Source organism: Triticum dicoccoides, chromosome 2B, assembly GCF_002162155.2.
Source record: "Triticum dicoccoides isolate Atlit2015 ecotype Zavitan chromosome 2B, WEW_v2.0, whole genome shotgun sequence".
In the NCBI taxonomy this organism is placed as follows: domain Eukaryota; kingdom Viridiplantae; phylum Streptophyta; class Magnoliopsida; order Poales; family Poaceae; genus Triticum; species Triticum dicoccoides.
The window spans coordinates 230,866,934-230,873,043 of record NC_041383.1 but is presented as its reverse complement, the minus strand read 5'-3'; positions in this window follow the sequence as shown (position 1 = coordinate 230,873,043).

Here is a 6,110-nt window from a genome sequence, read left to right as displayed (position 1 = left end):
GAACCCAGTATACATTTCCCTGTATTTTCCTGCCAGTTCCAACAGGGACATATCAATGTTGTTTCTTGCATTATCCTACTCATACTCTGAACAATGTTGATCTTACATTTACAATGCCTGTCCTTTTTGATATGATGCAGTGTCCCTACAGTTACTGCCCTTTGTAATCACACCACCTTTGCCAAAAATAGGGAAGCACAACTGGTTCCTCACTCGATCAGACGACGGCAAAAGACTGATGATCATTCGGACACATGAGCCAGAAAAGTTATATTGCAAAAACCCCACTGTATACAAGCACCGTGTAATACGTGAGTATTCAGACAGTGGTTGTTATGTCTATGAGCAGGATACCAGCTTGTTGGGGCCTTTAGGATTTTTTAGTTGGAGGCGGGTAAACAGCCTTGGTTCACACTCTGTGTTTCTCGGACTCAATTATCCGATTAACCAGGGGATCACCGTTGGCAAGGACCTTGATAATAGAGAGGCTCTGTTTGCTATGGAAAATGGTGTCTACACAGCGAGCCCTAGGAGTTCGGGAGCAAACTCCCCTGATTGTCAACGATACAACCTGCAGCTAAAAGAAGGTGAGAATGACAAAGGCATCCAGATTAACTTTGATCCTTGGATGTCTCAATTACGACAGGCAGTGATGTGGTTCAAGCCTTCAGGTTGATAGGTAATTAGGATGTTGCATCGAAAGGGTGGAGTACTGGTGTCTCCGGATCACTGATCGCTGAAGCGGGGCTGCAAATTATGATGATGTTGGATCATCTCTTCGAATGACTTTGTTGTCTTTGCTGCTGGTTCTGGATGGGTAGTTCTTTCTTTTGTTATGCATATTCCTTGTCATTTGGTCATCCTCATCTATGTCACTCTTACTATGTAATAGTTGCTTCTGTTTAGAATGTCATTCTCATCTAGATCACGAGAGTCTGAGTGCTGCAGATGGGTGTGTTTCGGTGGTGTAGCAAGACTTCTTATGAACTATCATGTCTTGCTGTTTATGTCAGTAGTAGCCACTAGTCAGTGTTTGAATGTTGTATATATTGTTGTTTCGAATTGTTTATTGTCTCGACCTACTGGTGGTCTAAATGAGGGCATCACCATTCTCCAGTGTTCAGAGCATATCTCCTTTTCTCAAGTCATATAATTTGAGCTCAGTGTCTTTTCGATGATGTACACTTGTTTGGGCCAGTGAGGTGTCGTTGAATATGGGTCAAGTAGTAACGCAATGCCAAACAGGTCAATTATGACTCTCGGGCCGGGCTCTCAAAAGATCCTAAAAAAAGGCCGGGCTCTCCAAAAAAGAAAGAATAAGGACTCTTAGGCCGACATGTCGGCGCCACCGGTGTTTTCGTGCGCTTGCGCACCGAGAGCATATTGGCGCGTGCTCGAAATTCATGCTACCTTTTCATCCCCAGTCTGCCGCCCCTCCCCCACCTTTGGAATCTCGATTCCTACTCCAGTTCCCCCAAATCCCCCTCCTGTACTCCCTGTACTCAAGTGCACTATCATGTCGCCGGTCAACGCAAATCTCCGAGCCGGAGATCCTGAGGTCCGTCCTGCCTTCGGTCGCTGCGTGCCGTCGCTCAATAGAGGCATGGCGCCACTTGACGACCAGTTTGCCGGCAAAGTGCTGATGGTAACCATCAACAGCGACCGGCCTCCCGTCTCGCCGGACGACCTTGTTAAAGCTCTTGGCATTGTGCACGGCATCCAAATAAGTGACTTGCTCGTCGAAGTCTGTCCGCCACCGGCTGATTTCTTTGTCAGGTTCTGGACAACTTTCGACTGCAGTCATGTGTTCGAATCTTCCCGGCGTTTGTTTTGCGATGGTGCGCTAGTGAGCTTTGATCGGTGGCACCCAGGATGGGGCTCGGTACCCTCTGAGCTTGAGTTTTTAACGAAGCTTACCTTCCACGGCATGCCTCGACGTGCTTGGAACAGCGAGTCCATGAACGAGCTTATCAACGACCTTGGAGGTGAGCTCGTAAGTATGTTTGTTCCTCCAAACAGCTGGGCTCTGACAGTTATGGCATGGATGACGAAGCCATCCACCATACGGAAGGTGATTGGTGTTGACATACCGGTGCAGGAACCGGGGTTGTACTATTTGTCGCCACCAAGGCTGACGCGGACCACGTTAGGGATGTACCTGTATTGAGTGTTCGTGCATGTCAAAGAAGTGGTCAATCCATCAATCGAAGTCCTGCCGCCGACGCTGGTGCCAGGGTCCGTCGACGATCTCCATTACAGGAGTCAATGTCAGACTTTCCCCGTGTTGCTCAGAACGATGGATGGCACAGGGCCTACTCCATGGCGCGGTGGAGGCCACTGCTTCTTTGGGAGAAGAGGCAGGGCTGGCTGCCTGGATGTGCTCTAATTTGAGGTAACAAGTGAATCTTGTCAGATACTAGTTAAATCCAAGCTATGGGTGTGAAGCACTGATATGCCAGTACATTTGATTGTGACATGTTCTAATTTTGTACCTGAACTTTTTTTAGAAAGGGCTGTACGTCAACTTAATGTGCTAGCAGAACTTATTGTGTTGTCTGTCTGTTTTCTTTGCACGGCATTCAAGATATTTCCCCGTCATTGATAAAGACGATGAACTGTTATGTACAACTTCGTTGGTTTCAACATAGCCCTACCCGTAGCAATCCACTGCTTCCATCCTGATTGTGCTGCGTGCGTAAAATTTTTGTATGCAAGTTCAGTGTGCTATGATGTTCTATATGATTGTGTCAACTATATAAGTTTTTACTGAGCATCAGCAATGCATATGGCTGAAAGATATATTTACGAGCATCGACCGATGGGTCTCTCTCTCTCTCTCTCTCTCTCTCTCTCTCTCTCTATATATATATATATATATATATATATATATATATATATATCACACACACACACACATACACACACACATGCACACACACGCACACACGCACAAGTGGGACCCGTTGAATTATTTATTTGCTCATGACATCTTTTAAATAGGTTCCACTGTAATCTAACTTTTTTCTTAAGTTATTAATTGAGCTCAGTGACTTCAAAAAGTTGTACAGAAGCCTTGTTTGGGCCTTTCCGGCGTCGCTGAATGTGGGTTGAGTAGCCATGTTAGGTTGTACTGTACTACACAAGCCTTTTTTTCAACATCAGCAATGCAACTGGGCCAACAGTTGTACACAATATCCGGGTCAACTTGTTATTCTCCGCCCCGCTGGGCTGTAAACTTTCCTAGGAGGTACGCATTAGGCTTAACAATAAATGGACTTTAAGAAATAATAAATGGGATGTAATTATAATAACTGGGCTGTAACTATGCACCAAACGCATAATTAGTTTTAAAAATATATTATTTTTGGAATTTGAAAATTTTAATTTCATAACTTGTTGCGCGCGCAATATTTCGTTGGATTTTAACATAATACAACTTTATTTTGAAATTATATTTAACCTGACTAGAAATTTCGGATAAAAATATTTCGGATCCCATCAAAATGTGGGAATTTTTTTGAATTCTGTTTTGAGCGGTTGTTTGAAATTATTAATCATTGTCCTAGATAGAAGTTGGCATGTACTTTTAACACACTGTAAATGGGTTGTAGTAAATTCCATTAGAATTAAAAAATGGGCTGTACATTCTTACAAATCACAAATGGGCTATATGTTCTCAGCCAAATCCAAGCTGTGGGCCTACTAAGTTGATGCGTACCAATGGCTTTGTCAACTTAGTCAATATAAACGATTCTAGCTGCAGTGATTGTACGATGTCCATCAAACGGCCGTAGTGCTTCTTCAACCTCTGGTCTTCTTGCTCCAGCCGCACAAAGCAGCGCCGGTCGTGCCGCGTGCTCCTGCCTCCCGTGGTCGGCTATGATGCCGTGGAGGCCTCACCGCCCCATAATACTGCCACCGTTGGACAGGCTATCCCTCTACTCACCCACACCCCCTTTTATTCTGCGGCGACGGCAGCCTCACACCGCAGCCGAACCAGTGAACCCTCGTACTCCTCTCCGCCCGGGCTTCCACTTCTGCGTCTTTCCCGGCTCCATGTCGTCCCCTTCCTAGGCCTCGCCGTCGTCCACCGCCCTGGTGCTCTCGGTGCGGCGTGGTCAATGTGGTCAACGACCGACTTCCATCGGAAGAGTACTGTACGTGGAGTGGCTGACAACTGGGTCCAGGCGGCCGCAAAGAAGTGCCTCCTTATTACGCGCAAAATAATTATTCCTCCACCTAACAGCAGGGACCCACCGGACGGGCCACCTTATTTCGCCGAAAAAACATTTCCCCCCTGACTGCTGGGACCCACCGGACGGGCCACCATATTTCACGAAAAAAACGTTCCCCCCGCTATCAGCTCGGACCCACCGAAAATGCCTCCTTATTACACACAAAAAAATGAATACTCGCCCTGCTGGCTGGAACCCACCTTGGTGGGAGGCTGACTTGTGGGCCTACTAAGTTGATGGGGACGGAGGGCTTTGTCAACTTAGTCAATATGAACGATTCTAGCTCCAGTGACAGTACGATGTCCGTCCAACGGCCATAGTTCTTCTTCCACCTTTGGTCTTCTTGCTCCAGCCGCCCAAAGTAGCGCCGGTCGTGCCGCATGCTCCTGCCTCCCGTGGCCGGCTGTGCTGCCGCGGAGGCCTCACCGCCCGTACTATTCCCACCGCTGGCCAGGCCCTGCGGCGACGGCAGCCTCACACCGCAGCCAAACCAGTGAACCCTCGTAGTCCTCTCTACGCGGGCTTCCACTGCCGCGTCTTCCCCAGCTCCACGTCGTCCCCTTCCTAGGCCTCGCCGTCGTCCACTGCCCTGGTGCTCTCGGTGCGGCGTGGTCAACGTGGTCAAGGAACAACTTCCATCGGACGTGGACTGTACGTGGAGAGGCTGACAGCTGGGTCCACGGCCGCAGCAAGGAAGTGCCTCCTTATTATGCGGAAAATAATGATACCTCCACCGGACAGCAGGGACCCACCGGACGGGCCACTGTATTTCGCGAAAAAAACGTTTCCCCCCTGACTGCTGGGACCCACCAGCTACATCTTTGCACGCAAGGAAGTGCGTCCGGGCAAAAAAAAACGATTCGCCCCCCTGACTGCTGGGACCCACCAGCTACATCTTCGCACTCAAGGAATTGCCTGACAGTCGGGACCTACCTGGTTGAAGCGTTCGTAGCATTGTCATTCTGGTCACGAACGTGTACGTACAAACTGGTCGATGTAGAGGCGCGCACGTGTCGTAGTAGAGGTGCGCATGTAGCATGTACACGTATGTACAGCGGCCAGTGTGCAAGAAAGAAAATACGGCCACGTATGTGTACATATGGGCGGGGTCTCGAATGCCTACTCGCGCAAACGTACGGCCAGGGCTCGTGTACATGGCTGGGTTGGAACGGAGAAACTGCGTCGTCGTCGTGTTCATGGGGAGGCAACGAAATGCGTCGTGTTCATCGGGAGGCAACAGAACGCGTGGGAGCCAACCAGCTTGGACGGAACAGGCGATGGAAACAAGGCCTGGTGTACTGCAAAACGGAGGAAACGGCCTTGAGTTCGACCGGCCACGTTCGAAACGGGATCCTGTTCATCGGGAGGGGTCTGGCGTACCACAAAACGGAGGAAACAGACCTCCTACGGTCGAAACGGGGGTCCTGTTGATTGGGAGGGGTGCGGGGTACCGCAAAACAGACGAAACAGACTTGTGTTGGAGCGCTACGGTCGAAACGGGGGTCCTGTTCATTAGGAGGGGTGTGGCGTACCACAAAACGGGACTCCACGGGAGACTGTTCATCTCCACCGTTGACCTCCTCCAGCCACCACGGGCTACCATCGACCTCCTCCATCCTCCATGGGCTCCTGTTCATCCAGCCTCCACCGTGCGCTACTCTACCGGCCACTGTTCAACCACCCCTCCACGGGCACCCCTCCACTGTCTACTGTTCATCCAGCCCTCCACGGGGTTGTCCTGTTCATCCAGTCCTCCACAGGGTCCTGTTCCTCCAGCCCCAACTGGCTCGATCGATCGGGGTCCTGTTCATCCAGAGACAACGCCACGAGGTCCTATTCATCCACCCCCACCGCTCACCATCCATCCACCCCCCC